This window comes from Impatiens glandulifera, chromosome 1 (assembly GCF_907164915.1).
Source record: "Impatiens glandulifera chromosome 1, dImpGla2.1, whole genome shotgun sequence".
In the NCBI taxonomy this organism is placed as follows: Eukaryota; Viridiplantae; Streptophyta; class Magnoliopsida; order Ericales; family Balsaminaceae; genus Impatiens; species Impatiens glandulifera.
The window spans coordinates 77,727,337-77,751,569 of NC_061862.1; the positions used below are offsets into that span (position 1 = coordinate 77,727,337).

At 31.5% G+C, this 24,233-nt stretch overlaps 1 non-coding gene and 1 pseudogene across 1 annotated transcript; one reads left to right on the plus strand and one right to left on the minus strand.

Moving 5' to 3' along the window:
• Positions 1-1,093: 1,093 nt before the first annotated feature.
• Positions 1,094-1,490, minus strand: LOC124918984 (annotated as a pseudogene).
• A 5,696-nt stretch (positions 1,491-7,186) lies between these two features.
• TRNAA-UGC lies at positions 7,187-7,259 on the plus strand. The gene has a single exon. It is a non-coding gene; the product is annotated as a tRNA-Ala (tRNA).
• Positions 7,260-24,233: the final 16,974 nt, after the last annotated feature.

Genomic DNA, 24,233 nt, shown 5'->3' on the forward strand with positions numbered 1-24,233 from the left:
TGCCTATTTGGTTTAGGTCATTTGGCTTGGCTCATTTGGTTCTTTCATAAATTTTTTTTTATGCATAAATTTTTTTTTCTGCAAAACAAATATAATTTATATTAGTGCTAAGTAATATATATTATTATACTTATTCTTTTAATTAATATTTGTTTGTTCTTTTATTTTATTTTATTTTATTTTACAATTAGCTTGTGTTTTAATTATTTTGGAATCTATTTATATAATATTATTTCTAAAAATATATATTTTTTTATTTTAAATCCCGTGCAATTAGTCCGTCTAAGATTTTTTTAAATATTATTTCGATGAATCATAATTATTTAAAAATTATAAATTGAAGATGTAACAATTTTGAGTGTCTATGATCCCTCTTAGACACAACTTGAATAATGTTTTTATTTAAAAGAAGAAATGTAAAAATTTGTTTAATAGACACTGCATTATGAGTCTTAATTTAGCTGGATAATTTATTATTGTTGTTATTTTTTAAATGCGGTTATAAGGATAGAGATCAAATCTAACAAGATTTATAGGAGGCTTGTGTATGATTGCAAATGAGTCAAGCCGAGCTCAAGTCAGCTTGAGCTTGAGCTCGACTCGAACGAGTTTATAAATTTGAGTTCGAGCTCGACTCGATTATTTACCTACAAGCTTGGCTCGACTCGAAAGCTTGAAACCAAAATTAAATTTTCAAACTCTAATTTGATTCGAATTCAAACAAAAATTTATTTTCAAAATGAAAATATTAAACTTTCATACTTATTCAACATTCAATATTTTAAAATGAAAATATTAAACTATCATAGTTATTCAAAATTCTAAAACATGATACATAAAAGAGTACATTTTCTTGTTTGTCGCCAAACAATTCATTTCTCATTGTAAATAGTTGGACAAGTAAGCAAATCTCAATTTAAAGGAAAATCAATTAAAGCAAGTCAATATTGAATCATCAATGACAAATAACAACACACATAAGATATCAATCTAACAAAGCCATGGTAGACATTTAATGTGGAGTCTATTGAAAGAAATTAGTTGGTACTAGACAAGAAATATGACTACTAACATAATCATTAAACCACTGTCTCTAAGCCCTCTCACCGCGAATACGTCTCGCAATTAGAATGTCTTTTGGTATAATAGTCACATGTTTGACGTGGATGGCGTAGAGATTAATGTCTTCAAATGGATCGACTAGATACGCCTCAGCTGCCTCTTAGAGAGAAGCTACGATGGAGCTCTAAAATCTCATATTTGTTTTGAAATCTTGTGCAATCTCACGAGTATTTAGAATTGAAGCTTAAGGATCTACAACTTTGTACTCTTTTGGTACTTACAAATCTCTCTTTATGGTCTAAACCAGTGAGGCTTCTTCACACCTCCGGTAGCTGGAGTAGATTTTCTAGTTGCCTTCGTCACTAGTTATTTCCTCGGCGCTTTGCCATTAGTCAATTTCTTATCGGGGTCTATTTCGTGCACGCCATGTGGATAAATGAGAGATAATATGAAGAAATGCAGTAATCTTATGAATGAGCGAGAGAGAAATAGTGTGTAAGAGATAATATGAAGAAATAAAACAACTCTTGTTAATGAGTGAGATAAATAGTGAAGATGAAATCTCATGTAGGATATGATGATGTATTAGGGAATTAGAATAATGTGAATTGTGGGTCTGCCATATAAACTTTGAAGAAAAATATTTGTTTTAAATTTTAAATTTTAATATTAAAACAAATATATATATATATATATTATCATACTCGAAAAAGTTAGACAAATCATTGAGCAAGTATTATATGAGTTCGAGTTCAACTCAAATATTAAACGAGCTGGTTCGAGCTCGACTCGAACTCGGTCAAAGTCAAGCTCAAGTCGAGCTTTGTCCGAACAGCTCGTGAGCTGCTTAGGAAAGCTTCACTCATTTGCTGCCCTAAGCTTGTGTATCATAATTTTTAAAGACCTTTATTTTTATCCCTAGGGTTTAGGGTATAACATTTTACTTAGTTAGGGGTTAGGGCCTTTTACACCGTTAGGATTTAAGGTATCTTTTCACTCTTTTTAGGGTTTATGGTATTTTTTTTACGCCATTTAGGATTTGAAGTAACCTTTTACGTTATTAGGGTTTAGGGTAACCTTCTTCGCCTAATTTGCGTTAATTATATAATGGACCCAATAAAAGAAGGAGGAGAGCATCTAATTCACATTAACCATTTTATGGTTGGGTCGATCTTACCTTGACCTCTGGTTGTCTTGGCTTAGCTCTTTAGCTTTTGACTTCGCTTCACCTGCATTGGCCACATAATGAATATCCGTTTTGGGCTTCTTCTTGTACTTGTGTGTATGGTTGGTAGTTGGATCTTCCATGGCCATGGCTCTGTCCAGTTCGTTGCTTGCGGTCATTAGGCTATCTAGCGTGTCATGCTGGCGGGTCAACTAACTCGACACTATAAGCTCTATTGGTGTTTTCCTTGATCATCATGATTTGATCAGTTTCATGTTGCTTTGACTATTGGATCTTTCTAAGAACAACTATGAAGATATGAAACTCTGGAAAATAGATATTTGCTAAAGAAGAAAAAATCTTGAAAAAACTTGAGTGTTGTTTATTCAACCTTTACAACCAATCCTTATATAGGAGTAATTAGCCTAAAACCCTAAATTGCTTATACATACAGGGCTCAAGCCCATTAATAATTAAATATACCCTAATGGTATAAAAGACAATATAATAATATAATATATTATATTGTATAATATAATAATATATCAATATAATATATTATTATATTATATACACTAACATCAATAAAGGCCTACAACTTTATATTTTCTGACAATCAATGCTTAAACTCACAATCTCCCCCGTAAGCTTGATTTGGTTCGAGATACTTCACGCCGAGCATCTCTCGCATCTCTATAAATTTGACTATTGCTAGTGCCTTAGTGAGAATGTCTGCACGCTGCTCTCTAGTGCCTACAAACTCTACAACGATATGTTGATTCTTGACGCATTTACGGATGAAGTGGAACCGAATGTCGATGTGTTTTTTGCGTCCATGAAACACCGAGTTCTTCATTAATTCTATTGCAGACTTGTTGTCGACATAGAGGATTACCTGCCTCATCTCGCATCCGAGCACCTCGCTCAACAAGTTTCTTAGCCAAAGTCTTTGGCACGACGCTGCAGTAGCTTCCATAAACTCCGCCTCACATGAAGATAAAACAATAGTTCGTTGTTTTTGATATTGCCACGTGATCAGATTCCCGTTGAGATAAAACACCATCCCTCTAGTACTTTTTCTGTCATCTGTGTCACCGGCTAGGTCACTGTCAGTAAAACCAACGAGTTCTTCAACTTCTCGTCCTCTTCTTAACTGAATCCCATAATTCATCGTTCCCTTCACGTAACGAAGAATGTCTTTTACTGCCTGTTGGTGTAGAGTGGCAAGCTTCTCCATGTATCGACTCGCTATGTCAACTACATAAGAGATATTCGGTCGAGTGTGTGTCAAGTACCTGAGACACCCGATGATACGCCAATACTCCTTCGGATCCACTAAGCTTCCTTCCACATCCTTTCCGAGCTGCAACTTTGCTTCCATAGGATACTTGCTCGAGTTACAATACTTCATTACAAACTGTTTCAACACATGTTTCGCATAAGCTTCCTGCTTTACCTTAATGCTATATTTCTTCTGGTCCACCTCGATACCAAGTATTAACCTGACTGTGTAATGTTTCGCCACCAGTGCAAAGTTCTCCTCAAAATCATTGCATTGCTTCTGCACATAGCCTTTTGCTTTCAATCTCGCTTTGTGCTTGAGGATGTTGCCTTCGCTGTCTCTTTTCAACTTGAAAAGCCACTTTAACTCAATGGTTTTGTGACCGGGTGGTAAGTCAGTGAACTCCCATGTCTTATTCTTCCTGATAGACTCGAGCTCTTTGTTCATGGTTTCATTCCACGACTCTTCGATTACCGCCTCGTGATATGTTGTTGGCTCATCGGTGGTGAGCAACAACAATTTATCAAGATCCATCTCTACTAGTGGTGCCTCCACATAGACATCTCGTAGGATTCCGAACTCCACGGGATTTTGTACGAGCTTGTTGTTGTTGTTGCACCACTCCCACTTCTTCTCCTCCTCGAATATAGAGTCTCTGCTCACATAGATTTCCCCGTAAGATGAATTAGGAAACTTGTGCGTTTTGTTTCCGTCTTCAAACTTCATATTTCCGGTAATTTTCTCGTCGAGCTCATTGAGCTTCTCTCGATGGCCCTTCCTATGGTTGTTTGCTCCATTGTCAAGGTACCACACATTAGTGTGATTACACTCATCGCCACTTGCGAGGAGTTTCTCCATGACTTTCTCTTCACTGAACAACACCACATCTGGTTCCTCCTTGGACGGTTCTTGCATGAACTCTTCAAGGTTTGTCTTCTCGTCTCCTTCAGCAAACATTAATACTGGCTCCTCGTCATAGAAGCTAGCAAGGTTTGCATCATCTTCTTCGGGCAAAACTTTCGTCACTACCTCAGCAAACATTAATGCTGGCTCCTCATCATAGAAGCTAGTGAGGTTTGCATCATCTTCTTCGGACAAAGTTTTTGTCACTACCTCAACAAACATTAATGCTGGCTCCTCATCATAGAAGCTAGTGAGGTTTACCTCACCGTCAGATCTATTGTTAGGGCACTTAGACGCGTAGTGCCCATACTTTTGACAAGCGTAACACTTCACTGTGCTCTTTTCTTTGCGGGGCTTGGTACCTTCTTGTCGAGGTGAGCTTTCTGCACAACCTCGCCCTTGACCTTGACCTTGCCCTTGCCCTCTACCACGACCTCGGTTATCTCCACCGTTGCCGCTACGACTCGATGATCCAGAAGAAAAATCGGCTTCTCCGTTTTTCTTCATTCGTGACATCCATTCATCATGCGTGAGTAATAGATGCTCCTCCTCTTGGTCTCCGTATCCGCGAAGTCTCTCCTCGTGGACTTTGAGACGACCGATGATCTCTTCGACGGTCATATTCTTGAGGTCACCAAATTGTTCGATCGCTGTAACGATCTGCATGTATGTTTGTGGTAAGGCTCTAAGGAACTTCTTGACGACGGAGATCTCCTCCACCTTCTCTCCTAACGAGCGGATACCAGTCACAATGGATGTCAATTTCATGGCGAAATCATCCACCGATTCCCCATTCTTCATACGAATCGCCTCAAATTGTGTCTTCAAGGTTTGCACTTTTGCCTCCTTGACTCTCTCCACTCCAACATGCATTCTTTAACGTCTCCCACGCTAGCTTAGCGGAATCCTTCTCAGCCACCATGAGAAGAACGTCCTCAGGGAGTGCTTGATAGATGGCGGCGAAAGCCATTCTATCCATCCGTTCGTCGACATCTTCGAGCATCACGGCTTCCCACACTCCTTGTGCTTGTAAGTTTACCCGCATCTTCAATGCCCAAACCGAGTAGTTACTCTTCGTGAGTAACGGATAGGAGAGCGTCACGTTCCCTTCTCTTCCAATCTTCATTGCCGTCGCATCTCTGGTTGATCTTGTCGACGACATGTTCTTCAATCTAGCTCTGATACCAAATGTTGGCTTTGACTATTGGATCTTTCTAAGAACAACTATGAAGATATGAAACTCTGGAAAATAGATATTTGCTAAAGAAGAAAAAATCTTGAAAAAACTTGAGTGTTGTTTATTCAACCTTTACAACCAATCCTTATATAGGAGTAATTAGCCTAAAACCCTAAATTGCTTATACATACAGGGCTCAAGCCCATTAATAATTAAATATACCCTAATGGTATAAAAGACAATATAATAATATAATATATTATATTGTATAATATAATAATATATCAATATAATATATTATTATATTATATACACTAACATCAATAAAGGCCTACAACTTTATATTTTCTGACAATCAATGCTTAAACTCACATTTCACAAGGAAGATCATCGATGTTATATAACCAAGATTTGACTCATGATGTAATCATAAGAATCGTCGAGTCCAATCAAGAACTTTCTCAATAATTTTTTAACATTTTCTTGCTCAACCCGATTAGAAAATAAACAATATAAATTTACCACAATTTTGTATTCATAACTAGGCAAAGAATTGATGCATCGAAATTCATCCCACCATCGATTCACTGAGGAGAAATATTTCTTAAAAGGTGTATTGCCTTGTTTATGTGAATTTAATTATATTTTTCTAAAGCTTGAACGTACTTTTGTTCATTCTCACTTGAAATATTCTTTTAAGTCTATCCCTGAGTTTTAAGGTCGTTTCTATATGAATGAAGTCTTCTTTGATCTCTTTGTTGCAAGAATTAATAATTCATGAGCTTACTAGTGAATCTTCTTTCAACCACGGCGAATATTCATATTGATTGTTATGGCATTGGCATTGAATCTTGTCATCAACTAATCCTAGCTAGTTTGGATATTATTGTAAGGGAAATCCTAATGCTCTTGTTCCAACTAAGATATTTTTTTTTATAGAGAATATAGTCGTAACAATAACAGTATTTAGAAAATTTTGGCTTCCTACTTCAAATGGATCATCAACCCCCTTCATAGATCGATCACTAGGATTGACTCGATTTCTTGTCATATGCTCTGGAAGCTCACTAGTGTGTTTTAAGATCTCAACATGAGGATCAATCAAAATCTTCGATGACTGTTCGAATTCAACATCATTCTTTGCATCATTCTTGTTCGATATGTTTTCTTTAGAATCCAGGTCGATAATCATTTCTCAAAATCAGAGTCCTCAATTCTCGACTCATTGACTTCAAACACAAAAGCATCTTCAACCTTAATATCTTTGTCTTTCACATATTTCCTCCAATTTGTATCAAATCTCTTGAAGGTATAATCTCCAAGATACATAACCTCTTATTAGCACAATAGAGATTGATGCAAAGGGAGATGCTTTTGCATCTTAACAAGTAAACTCTATAATAAAGTTGTAATTAGAATTCGACAATTATTTTTTCGAGAGGTTTAACTAAAATATAATCTTTATCTATAAGCATAAAGGTGTGTTCTGCGATCGTTTTTCATGCAAGAGGCACCAGAATTAATTTTGCATCTCCAATAATCTCATCTCAAATTAGATCGCATTTGAAAATTGCGTTTAAATATTTGAAAGACAGTTGGGGATGTAGCTCAAATGGTAGAGCGCTCGCTTTGCATGCGAGATGCACGGGGTTCGATCCCCGGCATCTCCAACCAAACTAATATTTTAATCATTTTTTTTAATGACAAATCCAATATAATTAACATCTTTATTGATATTTTGCAATGGTAGTTGACATGAAAAAAGCAACTTAGATTAGCGTCAAATTGTAATTTTACAATGATAGTTGACATGAAGAAAGCATCTTATAATATATAGGGCGGAGTTCTTAGAAAATACACATTATTTACAAGGAATTGAAGATATGTTTCTTTTTCTAAAATTGTGAATCTGAATGTTTCTTTCTACTTGACTTCATCAATAAGTTTTGCCATGCTTTAATTTTATCCAAGTCTTTAGATTACTTTATTTCAACAAATACATCATTTTATTTTCAACTTAGATTTTCAAATATTCTCATAGACCCACCCAATTGAAGATTCAAATGTAACTTATTTAGAACTTCCGGTTGATTGGTTAGATAAAAGTATAAGACATTTGTATGGTTATTTTCAACTTACGGTGTTTTAAATGAGAATCGAATCTATGACATTTGTATGGTTATTTATAACTTATGGTGTGTTTTAAATGAGAATCGAATCTTAGAAGTCAATTTTGTTAACTTCCGTTGATTGTTTAGGCAAAAGTATAAGACATTTGTATTGTTATTTTCAACTTATGTTGTTTTAAGTGAGAATTGAAACAGTGACATTTGATGTCTTAGAAATAAATTTTGTTAACTACCTTAGTTATTTGTAATGTTATTATTGAGAGACAAGGATTTAAAGAAATTCTAATTAAAAACATTAATTATTCAAGCCATTCCATCATATAAACTTAGAAAATATTTGTGTGAAAAACTGATTCTAAAGTGAGTACTTTTATTGAAATTATAATAATATTCATTATGTGACAGGATAAGCTTGCTAAACATGAAAAAAGTGGGTATTCAGTTTCCTCATCATTACTGGCACCCAAAACAAGTTTGTGAATTATAAACCGAGATTTGAAAGTCAAACTACGTAAGAAAATGAAGATATCAAACAATGGGTTCAAGAACTAACCTTGGTCCATGAGAAAATTAGTAAAAGGGATTCAAAATAAGTGAGAATATTTGATAATGATATGAATGATCGAGTTTGTTTGTACCCTTTTGTAGCTGAAATTTTGAAAGTTTGATAAGGGGTATAACTTAATACATACTTAAACTAGTTACAATGAATATTATAAAACTTAATATATTCTTTTAATCTTAATTTTATAAAATTATTAAAATTTTAATTTTTTTTATTATATTTTAAAATATAATAATAAAATAAATTATACCTAATTATTAATTTAAATTTAACCATGTTTAATTTTCAAACTTAAATAATAATAAATATACAATTACTTATTTTTATTTGATTTTTTTTATTTATATTTTTTTTATTTTTATAAATAAAAATTATATTATTTTAAGTATAAATTTTTTTAATGTGATAATTTTTATACATAATTAAATATAATTATTATTTAAAAATAATAATAATGTTAATTAAAAAATAATAATCATATATAAAATTAATTTATAAAATAAAATTGTATTTCATTATTAAAATAATATATATAATTAATTATATAAATGACTGATATTATTATTATTATTATTATTATTATTATTCATTAATACAATTTATATATATATATAATTTATTTCTGAAACTAATTTATAATTATAATGTTCGAATTTTAAATATTATTTTATTAAAAATATTATTATTATTTTATACAAATAATTAATATTATTTCAATATATAAATATTTATAATAATAAATAAATTTTAAAATTAAATATTAATTAATATATAATAAGTTTTATTTATAAAATTATATAAGTTAAATTATAAATAATTTAATATAAAATAATGTAAAACATGTAATAATATAATTTATTTAAAAATATATTTATACAATAATTATATATTATTATTTTTATATAAATTCATCTAATTAATAATACAAACTACTTATAATAAATATTAAAATAATAATTACAAATAATTTAAAAAGTATAAAGTTAAAATAATCATTTATACTTCTTACTACTTTCTTATACCACCCAACCAAACACAAAATAATAAAATATATATAACTTATACATCTATTTTACTCCCAACCAAACACTAATAACCTATATAACTTATACCTCCTAATACTTACTTATAATTTATACCCCTTACAACTTATACCTATATAACTAATATACCGTACCAAACACTATCCTACTAAATTACTAGTCTTATTCTCATCTATTTAATATTAAATCATTCTCACATCCATTTAATATCTTTGCTAATAAGTGGAGTGATTTTAGAAGTGTTAAACTAGCATGTTGCATTGGTGCGAATATAATATTATTTAAATTTAATTAATTTTGAAATAATTTTGGTATGAGTTCAAATTTAAGATTAACATATATTTTTAAATTAATCTAAGTATCTAAAAATTACTTTATGAGTTTCAAATTTAATTTTTGATTTTTAAGAGAACCTAAAAGAAAAAAAAATCAAATTTATAAATTGCCCGTTCGATCCCAACCAATCACATAAATCCACGACATCTAACATCAGTTAGATGAGAGGAAAACGATTTTCGACAAAATATCTTCAACAAACATCAAGTTTGAGATGAAATTACTAATCAAATTATATAAAATTTTATTTGGTAAAATATTATTTATTATTGATATGCTTATTTAAAAATAAAATACTAAAAATTAATATAACAAATTAATTTACAATGTCGTGTTAATACTTGAGAAATTTTCAATTGTACAATAGGACCACCCACGAATACTAGGAAATAAATTAAGAAATTGGGAAAAACTACTGGAATGTGCAATCAAGATTAATTTTGACGCGAGCTTTAATCAAGGATCGAGACAAGCAAACATGTGATTTATCGTCTACAACCATCATGGAGCTCCACTTTTGATTATATCTTTTAAAACAATTACCTTCTCGACGACACAAGCAGAATCAAAAGCCATAAGAAAGGCCCTTTAAATCGGAATCGATAACTCTTGGAACAATGTTCTCGTTGAATTTGACGCTATATTTTTAAGCAACCTCTAAAGCTAATATTTTTTCGATTATCGAAGACATTCACCTTCTATTCACGTTCAACCCCGAATTCAAGTTTAAATTTAGTCACCATGAAACTAATTGTTCGACTAACTTGATCGCAAACCATTGCAATTTTTTTAGAATTATATTTTTTAACATTTCTAATTTGTTGGATCCATTTTCGGTCATTATTTTTGATTTATAAAACAATTTTTTTTTATAAAAAACCAAATTTAGTAAGAACTACATTTATCAATAATAAATAACTTTAATATAATTAATTTTGTAAAAAAAATAAGAAAAATATTATTATAATAGATAACTAGCATGAATCCCACACATTTGCACGAATAAAAATACAAACAAAATATTATTTATTTATTTATAACATTTTAAATAAATTTAATATTATTCAAATTTAATTAAATTAAATTAATTTTAAAATTTAATGTTAACATATATTTTAAAATTCATTAAATATCTACAATTACAAAAATTTTATTTTACTTTTGATTCTATACATCTGACTGTTCGATAAACTTAAACGTTTGCCGCCAATATGTCATAGAGACATCATGTCCAATTTTCTTTAGTATCGAAGGATGAATGAAGCTTTTCCTGGACTTCTTGTAGAGAATGACGACGAATTCATGGAAATACTCCCATGATATCTCATCAAGAAAATAACATTCATGATGGATGACAAACCCATGATCATGCTTATGGGCTTGGAACATGCTATCTTCTACTATACCCACAACCTATTTAAGCAGCTATAGTTTCATAGATGCTGTTTTTGCTATAGACAGACCAATCGACCACAAGACCTATGTGGGATACCTCGAAAAATGGCACAACGCCTTCTAGATGAATATCATTGAAAAACGAAGGAAGTACCTAACTGTCATTCTTCAAGAATACGAGCAGGTAAAGGAAAATGAAGAGGATGAAGTTTCTAGTGTGGGAACATGCTACAGCTAGACTTAAAGCTTGTGACCTCCGTCAACACCTTTTCTCTTTAGTCTCTCTCTGTTGATATCAACAAGAGAGATTTATCTATAACAAACTTAACGCGTATGTTCTATATAACAACTCTATGCTTGCTTTCGAATCACAAAAGAGATATTCACTATCTAGGATTCATCTTATGTGCATATGCATTACATTATACTTTGTTACAATTACAAACCCTCACCTCTTTCTCTTCGTAACAGTCCACGACTATGAAAACCGACGCGACCCCCAGAAAGAGAGATCCAAAAACCGAATATTTTATACGCCACCAGATGGCCGAAGAACTCCCAGTACCTAAAATGGTTTATGCGACCAAATTCAGGGAAATGAAAGCAACTTTGCAACATGTGACTATATAACTCGCACCAATCACAAACTCTTTAGCTAATTAGTAAATGTCGTCCACATCCCAAAACATTACGCCGACCACCAGGCTGTGAGGCTGTCCCAATTTTATAAAATAAAGACATAAGAAAAAGACAACATGTATTCTTTCTCTCGATTTCCTACCCAGTCTATCCCAGTTGTGTTCACTCCCATCACCCCATCATACTGGTCCACAAGTTCAAGAGGAAGTCTCTCTTTACGAAGACTTCGAAGAGGATATTGACCTAACCACACAGACATAACATGAGGAGGTACTCAACCCCCTGGGATCATAAGGAAGACAAATTCTAGCGTCTGACCAACCACTTCTTACGAAATATGAATGCCAGATGGCTCAAGTTTAATCCATGTAGGAATAGATGCAAGCCCAGCCAAACAAAATGGCTAAGTGCAAAAGCATTGAAGAACACTATGACTGGAAGGATGCTAGAAAGCTGCTGAACGAGCAATAATTCTATTAGGCGTTAAGATTCCAACCATATCCAAGTACATTGGAAAAAGCGACACGTTAGTCTTTTTCAAAATGTACACTTCTACAATGACCCCATTGCAACTTGGAGAATCGGCAAAACTCTATTTATTACCCTAGTACCTCAATGATGCTGCTCTACGCTAGTATCACCAGAAAAAGATAGTATATCTACAGAGTACTGAAGAATTGGCTGCAGTATTCAAAGAACGCTTCTTTATGCACCTCAACCTAGAACGACCGGAATTATTGATTTGTACCCTAATGTGAACAATGAAAATGAACATCCTGGTAAAATGAACATCTCGTTGATGATGTTAAGGCATTTTACCAGTTGTTGGATGATTCGAAATTACCTTTGTATGAAGGTTCTCTAATTTCCAAAGCCTCGTCTTTACTTAAAATTCTTCACATAAAGAATGTAGGTTAGTAGACTAACACGTCATTTGATTTGTTGTTGAGATTATTGAAGGAAGAATTACTATCAGTTCATAATCAGCTGCCAAATTCGTATTATGAGTGTAAGAAATTCATTACAGACATAGGTCTATCGTACGAATAAATTGATGCGTGTATGAATTATTGTATGCTTTTTTGTAAAGAGCATAAAGATTTTCAAAATTGCAAAGTCTATGGGCTTTCTAGATGGAATATCAATCATTCTAGTGGTGCAATTCAGAAAAAGATGAATGGCAAGTTTATTCCCAATAATGTGTTGTATTATTTTCCATTAAAGTTGAGGCTACCAAGACTTTACATGTATTCCAAAACTGCTCCATAAACAACTTGGCATAAAGATAGCAATCCTGAATATGATGTGTTGAGGCATCTTGCTAATTCAATTATATGGAAGACCTTTGATAGCTTGTACCCATATTTCGTAGAAGACCCTCAAAATGTGTGACTTTCTTTGGCAACTGACGGTTTCCAACCCTTTGCTAATGGGAAAACAATGTACAATATTTGGTCAGTAATTCTCATCCCTTACAATGTCACTACCACAATATGTATGGACACAAACAACTTTCTTCTGTCCATGTTAATTCCAGGACTTTGGTCTTGGAGATTACATTGACGGGTTTTTTGAGCCACTTATTGAAGAGATGATGGAGTTGTGGCATACTAATGTGATGACATACGATGTAAGTAGATCACAATATTTTAATTTACGGGAAGCTCTCTTATGTGGACTATCAATGATATCCCAACATATGCAAATCTGTCCGGATGGAGTATAAAGGGAAAACTTGCATGTCCATCTTATAATCAAAACACTACATCATTGAGGTTAACAAATTTCCAAAAGGAGTGTTATGAGTCATCACTGTTTCCTCCCGCCTAATCATTGTTGGCGCAAAGAGAGCTATACGTTTGATGGGCGTACTGAGCATAGAGCGCCTCATGTACTACTATTAGGAATCGAAATTCAGATGCAAGAATAAAATCTAAAAAACATTTTCATGACAAAGTACTATCCTAAGAGAACAAAAATTTCTCATGAATTCTAGGGTGATAATTGGAACAAACTTAGTATATTTTTTCAATTGCCTTACTGGAAATCATTGTTGTTGAGACAAAATTTGGATGTCATGTATATTGAGAAAAATATTTGTGATAGCGTGTTAGGAACTTTAATGAATTTCAAAGAAAATACCAAGGATGGGATTAAAGCTCGGAAAGATTTGGTCTTATTGAACATAAACATTCATTACATCCCGTTGAAGTTGATGATGTTCTTTGGTGTCTAGCAGCCCCTATGCACTATCATCGGAACACAAAAATCGAGTATGTCAGTTTCTGAAAGATATTAAAATGTCGTATGTTTATGTTCAAATATTGGCATGTGTGTAAACATTGAGGAGAAAAAAATCTCAGGATTGAAGAGTCACGATTGTCACATTTTATTATAGTATCTCATTCCACTAGCTACACATGGCCTACTTCTCGATGATGTGTACGATGTTGTAGTGGATTTGTCAATGTTCTTCCAGTTGCTTTGCCAAAAATGTTTACAACACGAGCAAATGGAATAACTATAGGATGACATTCTCTTGACACTTTGTAAACTTGAAAAGATCTTTCCACCTTCTTTTTTGATATAATGGTGCACTTGCCAGTTCATTTAGCCTTTAAGGCTTACCTTGGAGGGTCTGTCTAGTTGAATAATATATGAAGACACTAAAGAAAAATACCTTAGGAAACATGAACTTTTTAGAATGTTTAATTAGCGAGAGTTACCTTGTGAATGAGAGTATGAGCTTGTGTGCCAGCTATTTGAAGGATTAAGAGTCACGAAATGCGAGATGCCTCAATACACACTAGTACAACATTCTCCATAGTCTTTTCTATGGAAGATCTATCTAATGGCTAACCTACACATGCGAACATAGAGATCGTAAGCGTGCTTATTCGTACATTTTAAAAAATTGTCGTGAGCCTAAAGAATATTTTAAGTAATTGCGTCGATTTCATTGTGTTGTTCATTACTAGCTACGGTTATAGTACTTTTAGCAATAATTTAATTTAACAATTGTGCAGCAATTTAATGCAATAATGCGAACCCAATATTTCCAATGAAGAACAAGATTAACGATAAGTTAGTTATTTCAAAAAAAAGTAAGTAAATCGTCTCAATAGTTTCTTTTTAATATAGACAATGTGTTTAACAATAGTACCTACTGAATAAGTGGAGTAATTAACCGATGACTTTGATAGAACAATGAATCTTAAAGTTTTAGGAGGTGGGCCTACAATATATGCTAAAAAGTATAACTCGTGCAAAATAAATGGGTACAAGTTCAACACTTAGAAACATGACGAGAGCTTGACCACTGAAAATAGTGGTGTATTGGTTCTTGGAAATAATGGGTCCGAGATAATTAACTACTATGGAGTGCTCAATGAAATCATAAAAGTAGCATTCTTTAGTGGAAGGCGAGTGATTCTCTTCAAGTGTAGATGGTTTGATGTTCATCACAAAGATTAGGGTATTAATGTTGATAAGTATGGTTATGTTAGTATAAATATGAAGGACCTTACAAACTCAGATGCATGAACCATTCATAATGGCAAGCCAATCAAAACAAGTTTTTTACTCAATGGATAAGGCATCAAGGCCACCCGTTACTCTAATTAAGGTTTCGTTGTGTTTATTAAGGCTTGGTGTCAAATTGTACATTTTTATATTAAACATTACATTCTATATTTAGAGCGATCTTGGAACCTAAAGGGGGAGTAGCAAGTAAGGGCTTTGGCCGCCAGTTAGAGGACCTCGTATTGAGAAACAAGGAGCCCTTACATGCTACTCTGAAGTAGGCTACACACGATTAATCTCTCAATTGCTGACATATTGCTTTGTTTGGATGAAGGGCCAAACGTTTTCTTTCAATTTAAAGGCCACACTGTGAAGAGACTTCAGTCGGGAAGGAGGTCTGCCCTTTACATCTTATTCGACCTCCAACAGGCGCCAAACGAGGTCGTTCATTTTTCTTTTGGTTTCACTTCGATGGAAATCTTCCTCTCATTATTTAGAACTTTTTTAAACGAACCCAACACACTTGAGCTTCATCGGAGCTTCAACGGAAAAACATAAACTTTGGCAGGAAAATCAGATTTTACAATTTCTTAACCCAATTCAATTAATGAGATTGACGGAAGCTTTCCTACACTTGTTTGAACTAATAAAGAAACAAAAGCAATCTAGACTATTACTAGACTAAGTACAAATATAAACCCCATAATTTCATCAAAAATTTTGAAATCAAGGAATCCTTCACTAAACTAATAGGGATTGGTTTATAAATGTTACATATATCATTTACAAACTATTGGGTATTTTTTTTTTAAAATTTAAAGTTAAAATTAAGATTTTTTTTATTTAAGAATAATATATCAAATTCCAATTCAATAGATAACTTCTAAATTATGTAATGAATGATTTCCAATTAACCAAATGAAGAATAAGGTAGTATTGAAGAAGTGTCGAACCCAAGTATTTAAAAATTTAGATATGTTTGTAACTTGTATTATAAATAGATTGAGAGTTTACAATTGATTTGGGATAATTTCTATCAACTAAAGATACTTTTGGGTGAATAAGAATAGCCTTTCATACACTTGTTCGAAATGTTTTAAGCAAACGACACTTTCAAAAATAGTCTTTAATGGCGTATTTTATTTTGGATATTTTCCTTCCTTCTTTGGTTCTCTTTTTAGGAATTTTTAGGCATCTTGAGTCTCGAACACATGTCTCGAACACATGTTGAATTTTATTAGAGACCATTAATGACCTATCTTTTCTTGGCCGAAATTTGTCCCTTCCGTTAACTAAGGTATTTCCTATGCATGGGAACTCATCCCAGGGACGGCTTTGGGGTGAGGAAACCAATGCAGTTGCATAGGGCCTCCCATTTTTATAGGGCACCCATTTTTTAATATTTAATAATATTATTTTTTTATTTTTTCTCCTTTAATATTAAATATATATTATAAAAATAACTTTTTATCTCTTTTTTAATCTCCATATTATAATATATTAATTATTTATATTTTATTTTATTAATTAATTAATTTTTTTTTAACTATTTAGGGCCCAAAATTTAAATTTGCATAGGCCCCAAATTCTCAGGATCGGCCCTAACTCATGGTCGCACACAGCAGTCACTAGCCACTTCTGGCCAATTACTTTTTTTTCTTCCTACAAACAAGTATAATAAAATAGTGTTAGGAACATTCTAGGATCATTTTCAAGTCGTTGTTCTTGAGTAGAACGATAACTACATATAGTTTTTTAGAAAATAAATTTCAATTTTAGGCGTTTCTTATCTAGGCTAATAAATTCAGCCAAAAGTTTCTAATCAATCTAAAAAACAATAGTATGAAATTGAATGAAAGAATGAATATCTTAAACTAGAAAATGAAATTCAAGTACTTTGAATTTTATTTTTGTCAAGAAATGAAGTTATAGGTTGAATGGCAACTTACAACTAGTTCAGAACTCTTCTAGTAAGTCAATGGCAACATTTTGTGTTTGCGTTTAAATTCCACTTGAAAATATTTTGGGAGAGAGAATGGGGAAGAGAATGATGTGTCACTATATTCAGATCACATCTTCTGCTACCGAATTAGGTGTTCCCCTGTTGCGGACCAATCAAAATACAATAGCATTATTATATTAATAAATTAAAACTGGGTTGAAAAAAATAGAGAACCCGGAACCCGTATTTCATTCCGGGTTCAGTAGAAGCGGAAAAGAGTGAAGCTTCTTTCGTTTCACTCTGTTTTACATGACCCATTGAAGAGACTTTTACATGAGATTGTCCATGTAAAACTGATCGACATATATTCACTGTTGAGTGAACCGAACTTCACTTGACTCCGATTTATAAATTATGTTTATAAATTTATTTGTGATTTATTTAAATAAATAAATAATAATTCATATAACTTTATTTTTGATATATATAAAATAATAATTATGAATTAATATAATTTTATTACAAGATCTATTTTAAATAATATCATAAATTATGTGATTTAAGATATTTAAATTAATTTTATGAATGATTATAATTATATTTTATAATTGTGATATATTCAAATGAATTTGTACAAATTATGTTATACTCAATATGCATAAATTTGTTTGTAATGTATTGAAATATATTTTGACAAATTATTTAAAAATTTATATAATTATATAATTATATATATTAAATATATATATATAAAAACATATTTTTAATTATTTTTGAAAGATGTTTAAATTATTTTGTAAATATATTTACATGAATTTGTAAAACAAAATATTCAATTTTTTTTTGTAATATATTTAAATAAATTTGTAAAACAAAATATTTTAAAAATTATTTTTAAGATATTTAAAAGAATTATTAAAATTCTTTTATATTTTATATAATTATATATTAAATATATATAAATGTTCATGTAAAACCACTCACACATTTATGTAAAAACATTTATACGTTCATGTAAGTTTGCTTAAGAAAAAAAAACAAGCACTACCGGTGAAGCGAATTTCACCTGGGTATTTACAGCGCTCAAATGAATGAAACAAGCACTATATGGTGAAGCTTGTTTCACTCAATATTTGCAGCGCTGATAGAATTTAAATGAATTTACTTTAATTATTTTATATGATTATATATTAAATATATATATATATATATATATATATATATATATCATGTTAAAAAAAATTTGTAATATATCTAAATTAATATATAAAATAAAATATTTTAAAATTTATTTATAAAATATTTTAAAAAAATTATTTAAATCATATTGAATATATAAATATATACATTATGAAATAATTTGTACAAATTCATTTGAATATATGACAATTATAAAATATAATTATAATTATTCATAAAAATTAATTTAAATATCTCAAATCACATAATTTATGATTATTGTTTTAAATAGATCTTGAAATAAAATTATATTAATTCATAATTATTATTTTATATATATCAGAAATAAAATTATATGAATTATTATTTAAATAAATCACAAATAAATTTATAAACATAATTTATAAATCGGAGTAAGTGAAGTTCGCTTCACACAACAGTGAATATATGTCAATCAATTTTATATGAGCTTTACATGGACAACCTCATGTAAAAGTCTCTTCAATGGGTCATGTAAAACGGAGTGAAGAGAAAGAAGCTTCACTTTTTTTTGCTTCTGCTGAACCCAGAATGAAATACAGGTTCTGGGTTCTCTCTCTTCCTATCAACCCAGTTTTAATTTATTAATATAATAATGTTACTGAGTTTTGATTGGTCCGCAACACGGGAACACCCAATTTGGTAGCAGAAGATCTGATCTGCACTATATTACTGGTTGGAAAAATGACAAAGTGTGAGGAGAGAGAAGTGAGAGAAATTTTGTTATTTTTTGGGCCAATCAGAATGCGCCACGTCATTCCTTTTAAAATTTCTTCTCCCAATTTCCATCCCCAATCATTTCTCAATATAAATCTATTCAATATTTTGAAATAATAAATGAAATTAGACAAGAACATAGGTAAAAAAAATTAGTTTTTAGACTTGAGTCGTCACCTAAATTTTCTCACAAAATTAGAAAAAATAAATTGTTGGCGTGTAGAACAATAACTCCCTTAAAAAAAATTATTAAGGCATTGACGTTATGTTTCACGTGCCCGTATATACGGTCTCTACTTCAAATATTTTGGTCAGTTTTAAAAGTTTTTTACCCTTGTTTTAATCTATTTATTTTTTCAAATCCTAACCGGTCTAAAATGTATAACTTACGCCCTAATATTAGATCTAAACTTACTAATAATTATTTACATTAAATAAAACTAACAAGTAATCTAGAAAGGAAATAAATATTCATTATATTCCTAAATTGATTTTATAATTATAAAAAAATTAGCCCATAAATATTTGGAGCTTTAAAGTCAAATTATAAACACAAAAATGAAATAAATGTTCAAAATGAGTTAAACAGGACCAAAAACCAAATATTATTTCTTAAATGTTTTCATTTTTTAGATTTTACCAAATTTATTCAAGGAATTGAAAGGCAAAAATAAGAAAAGAAAATAAATTAGACTAAAGAAAACAAGACTTTAAGTTTTGATGGACTAGTTCGTGGACTTGGACAAGATGCAGGTGTGGTTCGTGGGCTTGGGATTTCGTATGCAGGCACGGGATAGGCCATGGATTGATTTGTGGTTTTGGGTCAGGGGATCGGATACCGATGCGATTTAGGAGTTGGGTTGGAAAAGGGTATCAAGAGCGGGCGTGGGAGCGACCAAGCATATTCATAATATATGAGCCTCAAATGTGTCCTCCATCAAACTTAGTTTATTTTAAATACAAAATTTGGGGTCCATAATTATATTTTATGTGTAAAATAAGATAAGTTTGATAGAGGGAACCTCTAAGAGCACATAATATGAGAAAGGAGATCCGGACCCGATCTTCCAGATGAAGAACAACAACAAAGGAAACAAAAAAACAAAGGTCTTCAGGAATCTTTCTACAATCTCTCGAACTCAAATTTGAACTTAAAAAAAAAGACTACACGGACACCAAAGAGTCATCCAAACTACACCTAAATCCATTGTTCAAATGGGGAAGGCCAGGACGAGGCCTCGCCGGGTCAGAAAAACAAAGAATAGGTAAAGGCTACTAAAATTCATTTTTTTTTTTCTATAGCCAAACTCATTCCTATCTCATACCAAATCAATATACAAGAACCAAGATGCAAAATTAAGCCATAAAAGAAATCAAACTGAATGTTTTAAAATAAATTAATGTAACATAGGTTCAATCAATGGAAATTGACCTGGGATTACTCCCAAATCAAACTCTAATTCGTTATTGAGTTCTTTAAATTCGTCATTATTTGTTGGCTCTCTGACTATCGGATCTTCTTTTATGAAGAAATGAAACTCTTGAAAATAGAGAAGGACAATAATATTTGTTAAAGAGAAAAAGTCTTAAGAGTGTTAAATGTTGTGTATTAACCTTTACAAACAATTCTAATAAATGAGTAATTAGCCTAAAAACCATAAATTACTTATACATACATGCCCAAGCCAATTAATAACTTAATAATCCCTAATTGCATAAAAGACAATAAAGACCAACAACTTTTAATTTGTTGACAATCAATTTTTAGACTCACAATCTCCCCCGTAAGCTTGATTTGGTTCGAGATTTTTCACACAGAACAACTTTCACATCTTCGCGAATTTGACTATTGCTAGTGCCTTTGTGAGAATGTTTGCACGCTGCTCTCTAGTGCTTACGAACTCTGCAACGATCTGTTGGTTCTCGACACATTTACGGATAAAGTGGAACCGAGTGTCGATGTGTTTGTTGCGTCCAGAAATACTAGGTTCTTCATTAATTATATTGTAGACTTTTTGTCGACGTAGAGGGTTACTAGCCTCGGCTCGTATCTGAGTACCTCGCTCAATAAATTTCTCAGCTAAAGTCATTGACACGATGCTGCAATAGCTGCCATAAACTCTGCCTCACATGAAGATAAAGCAACAATTCGTTCCTTATGAGATTTCTTGGTGATCAAAATCCTGTGAGATAAAACACCATCCCTTTGGGTTTTTTCTATCGTTTGTGTCACCGTCTAGGTCACTGTCAGTAAAACCAACGAGTTCTTCAACTTCACGTCCTCTTCTTAACTAAATCTTATAGCTCGTCGTTCCCTTCACGTAACGAAGAATGTGTCTTACTTCCTATTGGCGTAGAATGGTAAGTTTCTCCATGTATCAACTCATTATGCCAACTGCATAAGAGATATCATGTCAAGTGTGCGTCAAGTACCTGAGATACTCAATGATACATCTATACTCCTTCAGATCCACTAAGCTTCCTTCCACATCCTTTCCGATACTTGCTTGAGTTGCAATATTCAATTGCAAACTGTTTCAAAACCTTCTTCGCATAAGTTATCTACTTCACCTTGATGTTATCCTTTTTCAAGTCCATCTCGATATTAAGATAGTACGAGAGTAGCCCAAAATCACTTATCTCGAACTCCTTCATCATTTGTATTTTGAACTCCTCAACACCTTTGATGTTTGATCCTGTCACGATCAAGTCGTCGACGTACACGCAAACAATGAGTACTTCTTCTCTATGGAGTCACGTGTACACTACCTGCTCTTGAGAACATTTCACGAAGTCGAGACTCTTGTTGAGGCAAGTGTTCCACGTCCTTGATGCTTGACGTAGTCCGTAAAGAGCCTTTATAAATTGTACACCTTGTCCTCTTTGTTTTTTTTATTATGAAGCCTTCAGGTTGAGCGACGTATACTTCTTCTACGATATCACCATTGAAAAATGCTTATTTGACATCCAAGTGGTGGATCTCCCATCCATGGTGAGCTGCGATTGCAAGAATTAGCCTGACTGCGTCAAGTTTCGCCACTAATTCAAAGATCTCCTCAAAGTCAATGACTTGCTTCTGCACATAGCCTTTCAATACCAATCTCGTTTTGTTCTTAAGGATGTTTCCTTTGTTGTCTCTTTTCAACTTGAAAACCCACTTTAACCCGATGGTCTTGTGACCGGGTGGTAAGTCGGTGAGTTCCCATGTCTTGTTCGTTTTGATGGACTCAAGCTCTTTCTTCATGGCCTCATACCACGACTCTTTGGTTGCCGCCTCATGATATGTTGTTGGCTCATCATAGGTGAGAAACAATATTTCATCACGATCCATCTCTACTAATGGTGCCTCCGCATAGACATCTCGTAGGATTCCAAACTCCACGGAATTTTGTACGAGCTTATTGTTGTTGTTGCACCATTTCCACTTCTTCTCCTACTCGAACACGATAACTTTACTCATAGAGATTTTCCCACAAGCTAGATCAAGAAACATGTGTGCCTTGCTTCCGTCTATGAACTTCATATTTTCGGTAATTTTCTCGTCGAGCTCATTGAGTTTTTTCTCGATGGCCCGTAATATAGTTTCTTACTCTATTGTCAAGGTACCACACATCGGTGTGTTTACACTCATCACCAATTGTGAGGAGTTTCTCCATGACTTTTTCTTCATTGAGAAACACCACCCTAACCTTTCGACAAGATATTAAAGTTTGAATAAAAAATTAAGGTATATCATACTAACCCATCCTAACATTTATAGACCAACTATTAACAACTATATCATATCAGTCAAACTATTTAACTACGGTAATTGTAATGCCTTTAAAGGCCTGCCTTTATAGACCACCTTTAACGTTAGTATTTTTATCATCTTTATAGGGTACCTATTACTTGTGATTTTAAGAACATAATTAGAGACTATTAAATAAGATTTTAGAAATTACAGATAAAGACTATTAATTTCAAAACATTAAGTTATAAACTTTAAAATAATTATATATATAATAAATATGGAGAAAAGTAAAAAAAATAATAATATAAAAGAGTGACAAATAATCATAAAAATTTATTTATTTTTATTTATATACACGGAGTGATAAAAAAGTTTAGTTATTGGAAACCAGAGAGTGAAGAAGATATCGTGAATTAAGTTTTAAATAGGTTCTTATATATAATATATAATATATATTATAAAATAATTAATATAACTATTTATTAAAAAAAATAGAGTTAAAAAAAATCTTTCCATTCAGTATTTTGTTTTTTGAAATTTCATAATTAATTACATATTTATTAATTTTTTTAATATATATTACTAAATAAGAAAAATAATTAAAAAAAATATTTTTGATAAATGTATACTCATTCTCTGTTAATTTACAGTCGGGTTTATGATAGTATCTAATCCACGTATTCAAATTAATCACATGCCTCAACTTAGAAAATTAGAATTAAACATCATTATTATATATAAATAGATTAAAATGTTGAAATATATTGTTAGTAATACCATACCATATTAGGTTGAATTTAAAATATAAAGTATAAAATTTTATTATTATAGATGGTTAATTTATATGGTTAAGTTACATGTTTGAAACTTTTGTGTATTATTTTAATTTTATTTTTTAAATTTAACCGTTTATATACGGACTCATATATATCCAAATAAATTATTCATTTGGAAATATTTGGTTTGTCTTATCGGACTACCACTAGTCCACTATATTGAGATCATAAATCTTTAATTTCAAAGCTAGTAATTGAAGGAATAAAGTTAAGAAAAAATCTACCTGTTATAAAAGTTATAACTTTAAGGATTATATTAACTTTTTAAGTTAGAAGAATAATAATAGTAAATTTAGTGGTGTTTACAATATTTTCTTATTTATAAATTTTTATTTTACAAATACTTGTTTATCTCAATATTTATAATATAGAACTTTTTTTCATTCTAAAATTTAAAAAAAAAAACAAATTTCAACATATATATATATATATATATATATATATATATATATATATATATATATATATATATATATATATATATTTTTGATGTTGAGTTATACATTAACTATTAAATAATGTAAGGCCTTGTTCTCTTTGGGTTATTTAAAAAACCCATACAAAATCCA